Source organism: Aotus nancymaae, unplaced genomic scaffold (assembly GCF_030222135.1).
Source record: "Aotus nancymaae isolate 86718 unplaced genomic scaffold, 86718_ANA_hifiasm-v0.15.2.pri h1tg000004l, whole genome shotgun sequence".
Lineage (NCBI taxonomy): Eukaryota > Metazoa > Chordata > Mammalia > Primates > Aotidae > Aotus > Aotus nancymaae.
Window position 1 is genome coordinate 33560890 of NW_026988415.1, and position 20497 is coordinate 33581386.

A 20497-nucleotide genomic window follows, 5' to 3' on the forward strand; every position below is an offset into this window, starting at 1 on the left:
TTATTATATTGAGGATATTAAAATATTTCATTAGCTTACAAACTTACCAACATAAGTTAACATATTTGAAGTATAACATAAAATATTTGATAAATGTTAAAGCCACATTTAAATAATTTAATGTGACTACCCCTTACATCATGCAAGATACAAAGTACTATACCAAAAAATTGTATTTTTCATTCCTTATGAAAGTAAAAAATAGTTCTAACTTCAAATAAGTGAAAAATAACTTGGATTAAAACTTTGCTGTTTTAATCTACATTTCAGAAAATACATTTAGTATTTATAAATTTGAACCAACATTTTTTTTGCCTCTCTTACAGCTCCAAATAGTGCAAAGATTTATTGAAATGACTGTGCAAGAACACGTGATCACAGTAACCTTCAATTTTCATGAAACAGTAGAAGACTTATAGTAAATAAAAATAATTTCCTGGGAAAAAGGGAGATAAAACTGGTTCTACCTAATTTGTTTGAAGAGGCAGAGGCACAAAATTAATAGCAATCTTGGAGCAATGATGAGACACCATGCTTGGTGGAGAAGCTGGTGACCGAGGTATTATTCTATTCAGTAAGAATTATACATTATATTGCATAAACGCATGAGATCATCTCAATACACGTTAATGATCTGTTATACCCGTCGCAGCTCCCACTTAATTTTACCTAACTTAACTGTTCAAGTACCCTGGGAAGGAAGGAAAAGGTTGTGGACCGAGAACTGCTAAGAACGGAATTACAGCCCCCTAGTGGTGAATTATGACTATTGCAGTCAGAACAATGTGAACTGTGATTGTAATTATGCCATTTATTCATGAAGGATTTATGTTTTTTCCCCTTTTGAGGAGGATCGGGACATTTTTCAATAAAACATTGGTGCTCCGTCACTAAAAATTATTCAATCAGATATTCTTTAAAAAAATTTCTCCAAGAACTATCAACTGAAAATGTTTTCTGAGGTCTAACGTTTTAGTGTTGATTTCTACAATTTTAATTAATTTTGCAAAAGTATGAAGAACTTTGAGTGAAATCAAATTTTTTCTCAATTTTGGTCTCTCGTTTTAGCCTCACTTGCTTCTTCCCTTCCTCCTGATTACAACATTCTTTATATTAACATTTTGCATCTATCATACCCTCTCCTTTCCTATTTTTTCTCTCAGCTAATTATATGTAAATTTGAGATTTATTTTATTATTAATGTCCTGTTATTTCAAATTTCTCTCCCTCTTACCAAAGTATCATTTTTAAAATTTCCACAGTGACTGATTTTTTTCTTTTTGGAGGCGAGTGACTCTAGATAGAAAACATAGATGTGCCTGACCAAAACCTTGCTCTACATATTTGTCCAAACACCATGCCATTCCATTCCACAAAAATCGCGCATGGAATACTTTTAAATTTCACATATGCATTCCTATTACCTCTGATACTATTTATAACTGATTTATGAAGTGACATTAAGTGTAATTTTGTGATTATTCAAGGAAGATTTATCCTACTTTTCCTACAGAAATTATTGTTATTTTGTTTTCAGCCTACCCTGAGAAAAGATGCTATAAAATAGTAGTTTCAATTCAAAATTATTCTTTAAAAGTCATAAGAACCCTGTGAAGATTTAATGGATAATTTTGCTGCCTTATTTCTCCTTCAGTTGAAATAATACGGAAAACATAGGTATTTAAAGTGGAATGTCTGTCAAAGAAATACCTACATTACTGTGCATTAAAATGCCAGTAGTCAATCCTGAGTAGGATGAGGAAATGCAGGCATTACAAAGAGCTTAATGCACCCTTTTCGATATTCATGGATGTTCATGCTCATTTAAAAAGAAGGGGGTTGTCTTTCATTCAGGATTAAAACAGGACCACAGAGGGACTGAATAGTACCCTTTACTGCCTACTGTGGCTCTTTAAGGAATCTACCTTAAGGAATATAATTTACATATAATAATATGTACATATTTTAAATGTAGAGTTTGACCAGTTCTGATGAATGTTTACACCTGTGTAATTGCCACTCTGATGAAAACATAAAACATTTCCATCATCCTGCTTCTTTGTAGTCAACACCTTCCAAGCTCCAGGAAACTAATTTTTGACTTCTATCACTGTAGATTATTTTTGCCAGTTATGGAAGTTCATGTAAATGGAACCATACAGTATGCTCTGCTCCTTTTTTGTATCTTCCATGCTTTCTTTGTTCAAACTAATTCTTCTTCTTTCACTGAGTCTTATTTATAGACTATTTAAAGCATACATATCCCCTTGCCTCATCCTCTTAATTTATTTTTTATTTTTATTATTTTTTGATACAGAGTCTCGCTCTGTTGCCCAGACTGGAGTGCAGTGGTGCAATCTTGGCTCATTGCGACTTCCGCTTCCCAGGTTCAAGCGATTCTCCTGCCTCAGCCTCCCAAGCAGCTGGGACTACAAGTGCGTGTCACCACACCCAGCTAATTTTTTGTATTTTTAGTTCGGGGTTTCACTGTGTTAGCCAGGATGGTCTCTGTCTCCTGACCTCGGGTGATCCACCCGCCTTGGCCTCCCAAAGTGCTGGGATTACAGGCATGAGCCACCACGCCTGACCCTCTTAATTTATTAATTTAAATTTTCTTAACTTTCTCTTCAAGTTATCATGTATTATTTAAAACTTCAATCTTTGTCTAACAGGATACTATCTTTTAAACTTACCGTGTCATGTCAAATAGAGCAATGATGTGGATACTTGGAACAATGATTGGAACTTCAACCTAATGTGGTCAACCAAAAGAGTAATTACAACAGAAAAAAACTACAGGAGAAATCTTTTTAATACAAAATGGTGCATTGCCCATTACCTTGCATTTAGCACATCGCAGATAACAAAAGCAATTATGTTCTAGTGTGTAAAGAGCCTATATATTTCAGAAAAATATTAAAATATGTATTTGAGGATGTAACTAATAGGATCTATTTTCATATTTTATTAGGTTTTATGAGAGTTATTCTTTAATGGGAAGTATATTAAAGAATACATATCAGATTTATTGTTTTAATGGGAAGTATATTAAATACTAATGAAAGATCAGATTTTATGTAGAAAATCCCAGTTTCTGTATTCAAATTTTATTAACTTTTTTTTATTAGTGATGTTGGTGGCCAAAATGCATACCAGCGAAAGTTCCTACTATTGCAAGAGAAGTATTCAGAGCCAGTTAGAATGACAGGCAATTTTATTTCATAAAAGTCCTCTAAATAAGTGTAATTTTAAAGAAGTGTCTTCCATATCAGAGATTTAGAAAAGAAATAGATGGCACACTTCAGTCAACTGCTTATGACATTCAACTGCAAATAGCATGTACACAAAAGTTTTTTGAGGTAAATGCCTCTTCTTTGGAAAGGGTAGTATGGTTCGGCAAATCTTGATTGGATGGAATGAGAAAAAAAAAATGAAAGAAATGGACCAGAAATTTAACTTTCCTGAGTTTGAAACTTAGCTTTTCTGAATCAATTTATTGTGAAGAAGAATACTTAGAGGATGACTTCCTTTTTATTGATTTTGCAATGCTAAAATGAAATTGAATAGCCAAAGTAAGGATGACAGAAGCTCAGACACAAAATTTTATTGCTTTCATTTCTGAAGTGTGAAAAAATTAAGGACTTAGCCAAATAAATCAAAACCCTATTGCCTAAACCTAACCACAAATTTTATTTTGTTTGCCAATCCTTCTTAATCTCAAACAACTTCTCTGATATTCCCAGCAAGTACATCTGTTCAAAGTTTGTAGGTTCTCAGAATAAGCAAATCTACAGAGACAAAAAGAGGATTTCTGGTTTCTTAGTGCTGGGAGTTGAAGAAGTATGAGGGGTGATTGTAAATGGGTATAGGGTTTCTTTTGGGGGTCATGGAAATATTCTAACTTGTGATGATGATTATACAACTCTGAGTATACTAAAAACCACTGAATTCTACATATTAAAAAGGGCAAATTGGATAGTATATGAAACTTTTAAAAGTGATTTGGGGTTAAAGCCATTACTTCAAATGAAAAAGCAGATCTCGCCAGGCACAGTGGCTCACACCTGCAACCCCAGCACTTAGGGAGGCTGAGGAGGGTGGATCACGAGGTCAGGAGTTCAAGACCAGCCTGGCCAACATGGTGAAACCGCATCTCTACTAAAAATACAAAAATTAGCTGGGTGTGGTGGTGGGTTCCTGTAATTTCAGCTACTCAGGAGGCGAACGCAGAGCATTGCTTGAACCTGGGAGGTGGAGATTGCAGTGAGCCAAGATCGCACCACTGCACTCCAGCCTGGGCGAGAAAGCAAGACTCCATCTCAAAAAAAAGAAAAAAAAAAGCTGATCTTCAAAAGATAGATTTTTAAATATGAGAACACAGGATCTTATTAAACCTCAACTTTAGTGGCCGGGCACGGTGGCTCAAGCCTGTAATCCTAGCACTTTGGGAGGCCGAGGCGGGTGGATCACGAGGTCAAGAGATCGAGACCATCCTGGTCAACATGGTGAAACCCCGTGTCTACTAATACAAAAAATTAGCTGGGCATGGTGGTGCGTGCCTGTAATCCCAGCTACTCAGGAGGCTGAGGCAGGAGAATTGCCTGAACCCAGGAGGCGGAGGTTGCGGTGAGCCGAGATCGCGCCATTGCACTCCAGCCTGGGTAACAAGAGCGAAACTCCGTCTCAAAAAAAAAAAAAAAAAAAAAAACCTCAACTTTAATGAAACAGAGAGTTATGAAAAGGCACCCTTTGTGAAAGGGTCTGATTGTATTGTTATAAAATCAATTCGGGGAATATATTAATTTTACATAATAAAAGTGTAAACATTTTAAACATGTAAGATTCATGAAAGGCCAGATTTTTTTTTTTTTGAGACGGAGTCTCATTTTGTTGCCCAGGTTGGATTGCAGTGGCATCATCTTGGCTTGCTGCAGCCTCTGCCTCCTGGGTTCCAGAGATTCTCCTGCCTCAGCCTCTTGAGTAGCTGGAATTACAGGCACGCACCACCATGCCCGGCTAATTTTTGTATTTTTAGTAGAGACGGGATTTCACCATGTTGGCCAGACTGGTCTTGAACTCCTGACCTCAGGTGATCCGCCTGCCTCGGTCTCCCAAAGTGCTGGGATTACAGGTGTGAGCCACTGTGCCCCGTCTCAGATTTAATAATAATCCTAAAATCTGATGTTCTACACATGTATGAAAAATGCATTAACATTTTATAGTGATGTGGAAGCTGGAGCAGGACATTAAAAAGAAAAAAAGAAAAATTAAAGCTATGACATATGGCAAACGACTGAAGCATTATGAAGTATTAAAATATTGAATAAGATACATTCAAAGATCAATTTTTATCTTGACCCTTTTCACATCAGCAATTAATCAATGTTTGTGTATAATCAGAATGATGCAAACTCTCCCGTTAAGGATGACTCTTTTTCATCATTGATCTTAACGTTGTACCATGGGTCCTAGTGACTTCTTTGGTGAGGAAAACGTAAAGTCTGGAAGTATCCAATAAATGGCCAAGAAGAAGAAACTCCATACCTTCTTTATCATGGGCAAACATTGTGTTTGATATTTCATTTTAACTTCTCTACTCACAGTTGATATTAATTAAAAGTTATTTTGGGCAATTCTGTACCTTGATTTGCAAGCCTATCTCTTCCTCTCAACTCTCTTCTTGCTTAAATTGTACCAGCATATAGACCACTAGTGATTTTCTTAAAAAAAAAAATAAATAAATAAAGAGTTTAAAAGCTAATGAATTCAGAAACGAGTTTAAAAAACTACTGACAGATTCTGGATATTCTATAGGCTTTTGCTCTGAATAGTATTTGGAAACTGATTCTTAATATACTCTATATTAACAAATCTATAGCAGTAGATTTGTTTAGTATGATTTATTTTTATTAAAAAAAAAAAACTAGTAGGCCGGGGCTTGGTGGCTCACGCCTGTAATCCCAGCACTTTGGGAGGCCGAGGTGGGCGGATCACGAGGTCAAGAGATTGAGACCATCCTGGCCATGATGAAACCCCGTCTCTACTAAAAATACAGAAATCAGCCAGGTGTGGTGGCACGCGCCTGTAGTCCCAGCTACTCGGGAGGCTGAGGCGGAAGAATCACTTGAACCCAGGAGGCAAAGGTTGCAGTGAGCCGAGATTGCGCCACTGCACTCCAGCCTGGTGACAAAGCAAGACTTCGTCTCAAACAAACAAACAAAACTAGTAATATTTACTAAACTTGAAATGACAAGCTTTACTGTAAAAATTACAGAAAAAAAATCAATACAAAATATATTATCAATCTGAAGTTATATGACAGAAGAAAACATTTTAAAGAATACATAAAATGGATCTTAAAAATTGGATTTAAACTTTCCATTTAAAATGCAAGTGCCATGTTTAGATTTGAACTTGTCAAATTATAGAAATATATGACTACTGCCAGGCATGGTGGCACACTCCTGTAATCTCAGCACTTTGGGAGGCCAAGGTGGGTGGATCGTGAGGTCAGGAGATCAAGACCATCCTGGCCAACATGGTGAAATCCCATCTCTACTAAAAATACAAAAATTAGCTGAGCATGTGGCACACGCCTGTAGTCCCAGCTACTTGGGAGGCTGAAGCAGGAGAATCACTTGAACCAGCGGAGGTTGCGGTGAGCCAAGATTGCACCATTGCACTCCAGCCTGGGTGAGAAGAGCAAAATTCCATCTCAAAAAAAAAAAAAAAAGAAAAAGAAATAAATGACTATTTATATATGAAATTAGATTAAATGACTATATATGAAATTAGATTAAAATACAATTACTTATTATGCTGCAAAAGTATAAAGACAGTAGTAATTTCATGGAATATCCAGTCAAAATATTTCCTCTGTTGTTTTAACTGCCTTTTATTTCCTAGTAAATGTGATTCTTAAGGTGATATTTTAAAACATTTTAAATATTTTTTAAATATTGTGATTCATCTTTTATTTTCCTATTTAATTGCCAATTACTAATATTACATAGCATTTTGCATAATTTTTCTATATTTATTTCTATTAGTAAATAGCTTCCTTCACCTCTAATAATAAACTGTGATATTTGAAAATACACACATTCTTGATTTGTAGAAGGTGATATATGATTGATGTCTCCTTACTTGTCTTCTATTTAGTTCCTCAAAAACATTGTAAATGACTAAGTAAATGTTATACTGAGAGCATGTTGTTGGGCATGAGTATTTGGCATATTTTTAAACCTTAAGGCTGTTAATCAAGGTACCATGGAAAAAGAACACACAACCTTTGTAATTAGACAGACCTGAGTTTGAATCTTGGCTCAATGCCTTATCAGCTGTGTGTTTGGGCACATGACTTAAACTCTCTCTGTTTCCATTTCTTTTTTCTTACAGTTGTGAGAATTACATGAGATTATGTATGTACTTTACAACATGCACTGAGTAGGATATGGTCGGGGCTCAGTATTTGTTAGTTCTTTCCCTTTCTCTTTCCTTTTCATTAGAAGTGTCCATGATTTCGTTCTTAGACTTTCTCCTATCTCAGAGATTCTGCTGTATATTTACTAGATGGAATGGTATATGTAAATAACAATTTCAGTAATACTATAGTTTAAAATTTCTGACAGAAGTTTGAGTAAATAGAAAATCCAAACTACCAATCAAAACATACATTGAGTATTATCTTGGGGTATGTACTTTCCTTCTCATCACTGTTTCTTTGTGCACACCTCAATGAAAGTTAACTATTTAAAATATGATTGTAACATATGTGAATGTTTCAATTTAATTTCAAATCAATACAATATATGCAAAGCACACATGCAAGTGAATCATGGAAAAATAATCACAGAGGTAAACAGACTTCAATCTATAAAATGCACTTCATTTTTTACTTTTAGATCATACCACTGAACTTGTTTGATTGTTCGTGTTATGACTTCATCTTTCACAGAGTCTGTAGTTCACAGAGAAATTGTCCTTAAAAACCACATGAAGGTCACTGGTTTCCTTATAAAAATGACATAATGGATTAAAGCTGGAATTCTGTAGCTAGTGACTCATGCTTGCATTTGTACGTTTTAAGAGATGTAATTTATAGAAAGGAAGCATCCAGCCTTGAGATCTTTCAGACTTCGGTTGCTCAAATAAATTAAGAAATAAAGGCTAACATAAATAAGAGCACATGGCCTGTCAACTGGTCAGTCATCTAATTTAAACTTCAAAAAATACTCTTATTTGTCTTTGTGTGTTTCTTTCTCACTGTGAAATATATGTATATTATATAACACACACATATATATCGTCTACCTATATGTCAGTAAGAATAAAAGTCATAATTTTAAAAGTATTCACATACTTGTATTCACTTTCTAATTTTTGAAGCCAAAAATGCAAATGTACTTTCTGTTCATTTTGAATTTATTAAGCATGACATGATTCTCAAGGACAGTATGATGTAGTCAAATTTTTAAAGGCTTTCATTTAATATGCTACATAGCCTTCAAGAGGCAGTGGACCATGGTGGAAAAGAACCTGATTTCAGAGTTAGGAAATTGAAGTTCTCTCTGCAGTTTTGCCAATAATTAGCTGTATGACCTGAAGCAAATCAGGAACCCTCTCTAAGCCTTAATTTGTTCATTTTTAAAACATAGGCAATATTAAGTCACTTACAAATGTGATCAGTATGCTTTATTTCTTCTTGTTTTCTTAGAGTGCTTAGTATTTAATGTGCTGTTGCTTTCATAACATCATCCATGCATTTAGGAATTCTAAAGTACTTTGCTGGTATTCCTAAAAATAATCTGAAAAAATGGATGACTATTTTGGCATTGAGAACTAACAGTCATGTGACATTCAGACTATTAATTTTAACTAAAAGTCTATCTACAGCTGATTATTTACTTGTAACATAAACCAAGGTGTAATTCAGGCATCTAAGGGCTTGCTGATAACAAGTAATTCGTATGACTTCTAACTATATAAGGTACCTTACATATTTCTATTGGCATCATTCAACTAAGCTAATCCATTGCTAAACACACAAAAGGCACTCAACTCCTGTTTGCTGATTTATTTATTTTTATTAAGTTAAGGATATAAAAACAACAGAACTGAATATGAATGACTCCAGACTCACGGAGGGGTTTTTTTGTTGTTGAACAAAAGTCTTTTCAATCCGAAAATCTCTGTGAGTCAGTCAAAAAGAGATTTGGCCACTCTACGTTTAGGCGATAGTGAAAACGGCATTCAAAAGGGTTGATTCAAATTTACATTTCTTCTTGGGGCTTTGGGATAAAGAAGTTTTCGTATCAGTATTTTCATTCCATGCAATCTCTTTTCTATTTACTGTGCTCCTAGAATCTTCTCTGAATTTAACAGTAACCTTTTTCTGCCAAATACTTCATGTAGAGCTCATATATTTGATCTCCAGCCACTGACTAGACTTCAGACTACTAAAGATCAGAATTAAGTATTGCTTTTTCTTCTGGGAAGCCCTGAAGTTCTCAGTCAAATATCTTGCCCAGAGCAGAATTTTAACAATCGTTAAATGTAACAACGTCTAAAGTTGGGGAAAAAACCTGAGAAAAGTTTCATTATTAGTATTCCCAGATAAATATTATTCTTAAATATTACCAAAAACGTTAAATAATGAATGCTTAATTTTTGGACTTCCATTCTTTTCTTTTCTGTCCACAATCTCCTCTTTTTTGGAAAATTTTGAAATTTATCTAAACCAGTGTAGCATGGATTGTTCCAAATTCTTTGATCTCCAGGGCTGACCTATCTCTAGAAGTCCAGTATCACATTTTCCGTTCTCCAGAGAATATCTGATGGTGCATGTCTCACCATTATTTTAAATATATTCATATCAGAAGTGACTCTCACTCCCACTAACTTGTTCCTAATTTACCTCTTCTCATGCCATGAAACATGAATATCCCACAGCCCTTTGGAATATTGTCCTTCTTCTGTGTCAATTCACACCCTACTTGTTCGCAATTCATTTCCTATCTATGCCAATAAAATTCCCTTAGTTGTTTCTTTTCCTTCATTTTTATGTTCTACACAAGATGGCCCTTCACTATATAATGTCTTGATTTTTGTTGCATGCCAATACAGTTTATCTTCCCAAATAAAAGATAAATTTCACAATGGTAGGAACCGTAAAATGTTTGCTAAATCCTCTCTTGACAGTTCTGTGACTCTAAGAACAAGTGCTATATTCTCTAACATGTGTTTTTTACAATGTTGGATATAATTAAGCTTCAAAAAATGTTTCTTTTTTCTTTCCTCTTTTTTGTTTGAGATGACGTCTCACTCTGTCACCTAGGCTGGAGTGCAATGGTACGATCTCAGCCTATTGCAACCTCTGACTCCTGGGTTCAAGCGATTTTCCTGCCTCAGCCTCCCGAGTATCTGGGATTACAGCCACACACCACCACGTCCAGCTAATTTTTGTATTTTTAATAGAGATGGGGTTTTGCCATGTTGGCCAGACTGGTCTCGAACTCCTGGCCTCAGGTGATCCCCCCACCTCGGCTTCCCAAAGTTCTTGGATTATAGGCATGAGCCACTGTGCCTGGCCCAAAAAATATTTCTTAAATGATGATGACATGATAGAAATCTACAAGATTACTATCTCAGCCCATTGCAACCTCTGACTCCAGGGTTCAAGCGATTCTCCTGCCTCAGCCTCCCAAGTATCTAGGATTACAGCCACACACCACCACCAAGTCTGGCTAATTTTTGTATTTTTAATAGAGATGGGGTTTCGTCATGTTGGCCAGACTGGTCTCAAACTCCTGGCCTCAGGTGATCCCCCCACCTCGGCTTCCCAAAGTTCTGGGATTATAGGCATGAACCACTGTGCCTGGCCCAAAAAATATTTCTTAAATGATGATGACATGATAGAAATCTACAAGATTACTCAGACAGATCAAGAGCAGGCTAGAGTACCACAAGTTAAGATCTGACTGAGGACAAAAGTTTGAATAATTCTTTTGAAATTATCTTATAGCAACATATATGGTACAGCTTTAGATTCATTAAAGATAGTGGTAAGGTATCTCGGTATTTTTCCAGGGAGGAGTAATTGGAAATCAAAATGGAACACTGGTAAAAGTCATGAACAAGCTATGAATAACTTTTTTTCCTGCTTCCTGCCTCACGCCCTCAGACTCAAAGGAGTGCTGAATACAAGTAGAGGAAATCGAATATTCCTCAAAAAAGAAAGGTTCTAGTACAGGGGCAAAATGATCATATGAAATATAATTAAAGCCCTGTAGATGAATGTTTGTCCAGAATTTGTTTCCTTTGAAACCCTTTATAAAGTAATAGCCTGTATTTGATTTAACCTAAAAATATAATAAAGGAATAAGATAATTTCTAATCATGAAGCTAAACCATAAACTCAGCATTCACATTATTGATATTCAGCAAGATATTAATGAACTCCCATTTAAAATTCTCCACTAAAACTAACTTTGAGACAAAGTTATTCAATTATTTTATCAATTTTTATACTAATTAAAATTTTCTCCTAAATATTGTTTTTCCAGTACTTGTATTTAAAGCAAACATTGCTACCTTATCCACATGTACAGTATATTTTAAATGTTTAAATCCAAGGTATACAATATTAAATTGTTTATCAGCACTTGTATTTTTAAAAAATATGTTGGCTGGGCGCGATGGCTCATGCCTGTAATCCCAGCACTTTGGGAGGCTGAGTCAGGTGGATCATGAGGTCAGGACATCAAGACCATTGTGGTCAACATGGTGAAACCCCATCTCTACTAAAAATATAAAAATTAGCTGGGCATGGTCGTGCATGCCTGTAATCCCAGCTACTTGGGAGGCTGAGTCAGGAGAATCGCTTGAACCCAAGGAGTTGGAGATTGCTGTGAACCAAGATCGGGCCACTGCACTCCAGCCTGGTGACAGAGCAAGACTGTATCTTAATTAAAAAAAAAAATGCCATGTGTGTGGGTAAGGTAGAAATGTTTGCTTTAAATATAAGTATTGAAAAATAATTGCTTTTTAATGCAGAAGTTACCCTCCGTTATCTGGGCTCTGGCCTATCACAGGAAATGTGAAAGGGATAGGGCTAATTGTCATAAAAGTAAAGGAGAACTCGTAATAAGTTGAAGCACTCTTTTGAAAAATTTGAGGCAGAACTCAACAGGGCTTGATTTACTTTGAAGAAGTCTTGTTTGGCTAAAGGGCAACCAGATAGCTAGCCTTCTAATACATTCTGCGGAAAATGATTTGGATTTTCTTTTTATGTTTTAATCTGTCATATTGCTCACTAGTCAGTCTGTTTATTTAAATCTTGACCACATGCAAATGAATGTCTGCTTCTTTGTAGAAAACCAAGCATTTATCATGCTTTTTAAACATCTCAGAGTAACATGACTCTCTCCACATATATACAAAAATATGTACACACACATCTATATCTAACTTCCTAATTGTATCATTTATTTCTGAGCATCTAAAGTTCTCTGGAACTAAATATCTATGACATGACGAGAGAGGAGAGTACGGGAAATAGAATGAAATTTTGAGGCCGAGCATGGTGGTTCATGCTTGCAATCCCAGTACTTTGGGAGGCAGAGGCAGGATGATTGTTTGAGTCTAGGAGTGCAAGACCAGCCTGGGCAACATAACAAGACCCCCATCTCTACGAAAAAAAAAAAAGTTGGGCATGGTATGGTGGCACACACCTATAGTTCTGGCTACTTAAGAGGCTGAGGTGAGAGAATCACTTGAGCCCAGGAGGTTGGGGTTGCAGTGATTTATGACCGCATGACTGCACTCCAGCCTGAGTGACAGAGTGAGACCCTGTCTCAAAAAAATAAAAGAAATGGAATTTTGAATAAGAACTTGTAGGTTTGTTTGAATTGGGCTGTAGAATTAACTGTGTGACTTTACAAAAGTAATTTAACCTTTCTTATCCTTTGGTTTTTCATTTGTTTAATCCAAGTAGTAATACTGGACCTAACTAACTGGAAGTTATGTTGGAAATCAAATGAAGGGATATATGAGAAAAATACATACAAATTCTAAAATATCTACAAAAAAATGTTGTATTATGGTGTAAAAAGCAGATATATCAATAATAAGGATATTTTGTGATTGCATTATTGAACACTTTTAGCTATATGTTGCCTTCATTAGAAAATAAGATAAAAATGAGGGAGGAAAAAACAGGAGAGAGAATGTAAGAATTGCTCTTAGGCTGAGGAAAATCTACAACAGGAAATGATGAAAATTTAAAAAATACATGATAAAAAATATGAAAAGAGTTAAAAGAGAATGTAAAATAGATATTAGGATGAATCTCAAAAAAATGTATCTGCATTAGTGAATCTGTAGTAAGATCAAAAAATTTGGAATTCTCTACATGTTATTTGTAATCTCTCTTTCTGAAGCCTTTAGAGCTATAGATATTAAAATAATGAAAAGTTTTTAACTGAAAAACATAAATATTTCCAACATTCTTTACTATGAGTAACTATCTATGTTCAAAGGTTGACAATACAAATAACTAGAATTGTTTACATTTATGAATTGCTTTCATGTCAAAATGCCTTTTGCCAAAGCATTTTGATCCATTTAACCTTTACTTCTTTTTCAATTTCTATATATTTATTAAACATTTTAATATGGAAAACTGTTTTACACCCATCTCTATTCCCCCTAAAAGTAAAATATCTATTATGGTATGATTTACCATCCAAGATGTCTAGAAATCTTCTAGAAACCCTATTAAGAAAAAAAATGATAATTGTTTTTAATAACATTTCTATGTCCTAAGGAAGTTCATTTTTTATATACTAGATTAACTATAAGATACAGCATAATGGTTTCTGAAAAGGCAGCAGAATGTTACTGTCCTATCACATACTTAAATAACTTCTTTTGTGTAGAGTTTGTAGCTGCACATTTAATTTATTATAAATCACCTAAAATTTTTATTATTGATAGCCAAAGATATCTTAAATTTACTTTAAATAACGAAAGACAAAAGGAAGAGACATTTGCACTCACTCAGTAATATTTAAGACATGAATCATTTCAAATGTAGGGCACTGGAGTGAATGCGAAGTTTGAGACCCAAAGTGAATATTGACTTGAGATTTTATAAGGATTTCTTATGTAGTTGAAGAGTCACAACCACTAATCTTCTGGGTTATAAAATCAACTATCAGAGTATTATTATTTGAAGTGGATTTTCAGAACTAGAAACTGTTGGTATTTTCATAAGTTTGTAGCCTTTGAAATGATCTCAGTAACCATCCAGTCTGCTTTTCTCTTTAACGGATGAAGACATAGAGTCTTGTAAAAAACTAGAACTTAGGTCATTTAACTCTAAATTTGTACTATAAATACCTTTCCCACAGTGCTTGTGTCTTTTTGTATATTAATTATTCAGCAAATATATATTGAGAGAAACCACAATGTGTAATGATATATGCAAACGGTAGTTGGGGAGTATAAACATGAATAAATTATAATCTTTGTTCTATGTGAATTTATAATCCAATAGGAAAGATAAAAATCAAATTTAAAAGTGAGATGATGCATCTTAAACCTTTAACACCAGGCCTGGCTCTAAAGCAAGAGTTAAAAACCAAATAACAAAAATAAAATGCAATAGAAGCCGGGTGTGGTGGCTTACGCTTGTAGTCCCAGCTACTCAGGGGCTGAGGCAGTAGGCTCGCTTGAGCCCAGAAGTTCAAGGTCAGCCTTGGCAACATAGCAAGACTCCATATCCAAGGAAAAAAACAATGTAATACAATGTGCTAAGTGCCCTGTAAGAGGTGCAAACAGTTATGTCTATTTTCCTAAAATTTAAAATGGAAATTCTGGTGTTCTTACATATGTGAGTGTAACCTAGGTGATTTTTTAAATATGACCAGTAGTCTTTTTACACTGCACACAAAAAATTATGACACATTTGCATTTTAAGCATTGCTTCTTGGCTTTATAGTTTGCATGATATTCTTCCTCACCCCCTCCAATCAAACAGTACATCTTTCTCTAAATTTGTCTGCAGTCATTTCCCAGTGTTCCCCATTAGCTGAAGCTTGTTACTTCATAACCCACCTAATAGTCCATTGGTTTCATCCTGATATTCGGCAGCTACTTTGGTAGCTGGCAACTTTTAGCCCTATGTATGCTCTGCCCAGGAGTTGGGCAGCATTATTTGGTGCCATTGTAATGAGAGTGGGAGAAGTGCAGAGTTCAAACATTGAATAGGGAGTTGTCTGAAGTGAGCTTTCAAGTACTAACGTTAAGAGTCTATAATCACAGTGGAATTTAAAAGTTAGTACATTTGAACAACATTTTTCAGAAACAATTCTGAAGCTATATTAATGGACTGAAATGGGAAATAATGAAGAAAAGTGATCCACGAATGAATACAAGGTAGGAAGGACAAGTATTATTTCAATTGTCATGAGAAATCAAAGAAATCTGGGAGAAGGGATAGAGTTTTTTTTTAAATAATTTCTCACACTATAAGTGTTGTGATAAATGTACTTTGTATCATACTACAGAAACAAATGAACTTTTATTTGATCTTGTTGCTTTATTCTCAATCAAGAGACTCAGAATATCCACTACTTTTGTACAAATTTGGCTGCTCTTCTGAAAATGTCATTTACCCATAAAGTACAAATCTATGGTTAAATAAGTCAAATTACTTTATAACAATGTACTATCGTCTCAGCATTTGAATGTTTTTCACTTTTAAATTCTGAATTAGGTCGGTGCAAAAGTAATTGTGATTTTTGCCATTAAAGTGGTGGTGAAATAAATAAAATAAAATTTTATTTTATTTGTGGGAGTTTTCTCCATATTTTCTTCCCCATTTTATATATTACACAATTTGTGACTCTATATTTGTAATCTTAGGGAAGTAAGTCATTTAACCTCAGTGGTTTCTGTATTCTGTATCTGTTTATAACAGAGAGGTTAGTTTGAGGGATCCTTACAAAAAGATTACCTAGTATAAGCCTCTCATTTTGGAGTTGTGGAAACTGGGGCCCAAGTTAAGCAAATTACTGGACCACTTTTTCTTCATTCATCCTGAGTGAGAGAGTAGGAAAGAGAAATCAACATTGCCTGTACCATAAATTGCAAAACTGTATTATTACATTGAATTGCCTTTACTGTCTGACAGTACTTATTTTTTTCTTTAGGGAAGTATTGTGGAAGATATTTATCACCTCACTAGCATCCAACAAAGTATTAAATGTACATTAAGCCCTCAACTGAAATTCCCTTGCTGAATTTCAATTAAGCTATTGCTGAAATTCCATAATTCTTACAGACTTTTCTTTATTCATCTTCAACTTACATTTCACTAATTAGGAAGATAAATATGGACAGTGAATTTTATAGGTATACTTACATGAAATTTAGGAAATTGGCTGAGGTTTGGCAACAGAAGCAGGAAAATTTGACATAGACAGTTATCCAATGAGAGGTGGGTAATAATCCTCCAAACTAAAGAATCTACCCTTGCTAATTTAAATAACATTTTGGAGAGCAAGTCATTGTATCAATGAAGAGTCATTTGGGCTTATAATTCTACCATACAAGTTCTTTTCCATTTACATAGTGATTTTAAAAATAGATACAGCGGCATGATGAAATGACTAAATAAATAAATCTATTGAGAAATCAGCTCATTTCTGCTTTTTCAAAATGCGGGTTCAAAAAATATTTGCTGGAGAGATACGAGATCTTCCTTGTTTTACTTCCTTCAAGAATGAAGTAATCAACATCTTTCTGAATCTATTTTAGATTAACATTACATTTTAAAATAAAAGATATGGGCCTATTAGACCTTTGGGAGTCATTGACTAACTAAAAATTCTAGAGCAATCTACTTACAAGCCACAAAGCATTAAATTAACTGTTTAATCTAAGATTAAAAAGAAAACTAATAGACTCATGATGTGATCATTCAAAACAATTCATTAATACTAATGTCTGATTTCCTTTAACATTATAAAAAGTAAGGAAATAAAGCTGTTTTTTACAAGTTTATTTGCTACAAAGGCATTTAGGAATTGTTATTTTTTTCTTCCCTATCCCCCTCTCAGGAATTGTTACTTTAAAAGGAAAACTTACGCTTCTTTCTGAGCCATCAACCCATACCACAAAATGAGTACAGAACTCAGTTTGCTAATAAAAAGAGAATTCTATAGTGATGCATGTTGTCAATGAAATGGTCTCTCTCTCATATATGTATATATAATGATGTATTTCACTGTGAAATGGAAAATAAAACTGTGTGTTAGGGCTAAGCTTTAGCTAAACTAATTTAAGAAGAATTATATTTTTATTGCCCTAAAATATGTTCAGAGAAATTACCTGAAATCATTTCAGGGAAAACTGTTATTCTGTTAGATGCCTTGAATTCTTGAATATTATTGTGCAGATGTGCTAAAAATTCTATTTTAGCTCTTCCTTCACCTTCTTTCACCTTTACTTTTACTATTGGAACATAGGTTGCTAAAAGTGGCAATACAACCAATCAAGATATGTTAATTCATTACCTACTATGGGCAAGGCATTTATCATATATGTGAGCTAGTCAACAAAAGCTTAATGCAAGAGGTGGGGCTTGAAACAGACCTTGAAGATCAGATAGAATATAGATATGTTTGGGAGAGTAAGCTACATACAACAGTATTGAATATCTCCAGTCTTTCAAGCAATTTTGAATTACAGATCTTGTTCTTTTTTTTTTTTTGTCATTTTATTTTTATTTTTATTATTTTTGAGACGGAGTTTCGCTCTTGTTACCCAGGATGGAGTGCAATGGTGCGATCTCGGCTCACCGCAACCTCCGCCTCCTGGGTTCAGGTAATTCTCCTGCCTCAGCCTCCTGAGTAGCTGGGATTACAGGCACGTGCCACCATGCCCAGCTAATTTTTTGTATTTTCAGTAGAGACGGGGTTTCACTGTGTTGACCAGGATGGTCTCGATCTCTTGACCTCGTGATCCACCCGCCTCGGCCTCCCAAAGTGCTGGGATTACAGGCGTGAGCCACCGCGCCCGGCCCTTTTTGTCATTTTAAAACGGAAGTAACAAATGGAAGTAATTGGTTTGGTTTTGGATTTTTAAAAACCCACTTTAAAAAAGACTTTAAGCATATTTAGAATTTTTCTAAATATGGTCTTTCTACCCTGAAATAAGTTTAATTTAACTATTGTACTCTGATATGATTTTTCTACCTGGACTCAGATCAGTAAACTAAAAAAACTGGCACTTCCTTTTAATAGCACTTATTTTCCAAGTCATAGTTATCAAATGACTTTTCCTGAATCTAGTGTGAAAAGGAAATACATGGCAAATGGGATAAGACAACACTTGAAACCTTCTGATACATGATAATTCTTTTAACACAAACTCAAGATTTTATTGTCTTTATAATAAAACAAAAGATGACACTTAGAACTGGATCTCGTAGACCTTTCTCGTCTTAGCTCTTCCCAGTTCAAAAGGCTTGCATCTTTTAACAGCAGCATTCTCTTAGATCTACAGTTGTGCTCAGCGCACTCAAGCCTTAGCACAATCTTCTTTGTAGTTTTAGCCTTTATCCGAAAAATCGGGTTAGTTTGTCCACCATATTCACTGTGCTTCCTGTCATAACGCTGCTTTCCCTGGGCATACAGGGAATCTTTGCCCCTCTTGTACTTTTTCACTTTGTGGGGTTGGTGCTAGCCACACTTTTTAAAGAAAGTCTTGTGAGTTTTAGGAATGTTCACCATGTTTGCGGGAGTGCTATCAGCACAGAAAGAGATAAATGATTTTTAATGATCCTTCTAACACTCAGACATCCAGGGCTTCTATTTTACTGCTTGAATTTCAAGTGGGCAGTCTTATGTAAAAGACCAAATATGAATGGCCTTTGTTGTGATGTTACATGTAGTAGAAACCTGTGAGTCTAACTCACAGTAGTAACATCTGCCTGTCCAGTCATCTCTACATACAATAACATTATTTCCCTGACTTCATTTCTGTCTTAGTATTATCTCTGTAACTCCCCTGAGCTTCACTCAGCTTCTTGTCCCTCAGTCTCTCAGCATTAACAGCACTTTCTCATTTGCTCTACTTCTTTATTGGCAGCTGAATCTCCACATTAAATGTTGCATGTCTATCTCATTGCTTTGCCAAGCTGCATATCGAGGACTAATGGACATTGTCCATTAATATCCTCACATCCACATGCAGATTTGTTCTGTTCAAAGACCAGTTGTTACAGTATGAAAGAAAAATTAGTCAATTTCTAAACAGAGACAATAGTTTGTTGTTTAACAGCACGGCCTCTCAAATAAAACTGCCTGGTTTCAAGCTTGGTTTTGTTCATTCAGTTTGAGCAGATTAACTTCTTTGTATGCCTCAGTTTCCCTAACGGCAAACTGGATAGTAGTAGTACCTTCTCATGGGGTAGTCATGAGGCTTATATGAGTATATACCTGTAAACCTCTTAGAACTGTGTAGTGCATGGTAAATGTCAATAAATACTGGCCATTGTTATCATGTTTTATACCTGTCTTATGAAGACTTGCTAACTTAGGCAAGTCTTACTACTTTGATTACGGGAAGCTATACTTGAAGAGTATTCAGTGAATCTTAATTCCTGAGATAAAATAAGAGATACATATGTTTAAAATACACTTGTAAAAGATTTGAGAACGGTGACATTTATTCAGAGGCATTTACTGATGACTTTAAAAAATATATTATGTTTTATGAAAAAATAAAGGAAATCCTAGCCAATTCATTCATTGTTACCCTTGTGTAGACATTAGTTGACATTGTCTTTGGTTTCAGTGGTGTTCAGTTTTCACTTTATATTTTTACATTGAGCTCACCCCCACACACTGCCATTAATGCTAATTCAACTCTGAATTTAAATACCCATATATGACTGGTGACTGTTGCACTGGACAATGCAATACTAAAGGCTTTCTAACAGCTTTCAATAAATTTATGCATAGTTCTTAGTAGATAATAATAACAATATGTTACCCAAGGGGGTACTTGTATTTAAAGGAGACAATGACCAAGATTAAAGAGGAGAATTCCCGAATGTAGAATTTCAAGTTATATGGAAAACCATGAAGGCTACTAGTTTAGGGACCAGGCATTTAGAGAATTCCTTTCTAGTGCCTCTCAAATTAGACCATGTAAGTGGTCATCTATGAATAAGGTTAACTGTAATTAACAAGGTTGACTATATCAAATGCCAGCTATATGTACAATGCTGTGATAAGCAAGTATTTTAGGAAACAGCAGATGGCACAGTCTTAGCCACAGCTGAGAGGAGGAATGAATATCAAGGTTGAAGTAGAGATGCCGGATAGAAGGACACAAAAACAGAATTAAAATTCCATCTTATGTATATCTTATTTGAAATCCTGCTTTCACTATGTCATTTGTGCACTGAAATGTCAGAAGTGATTGG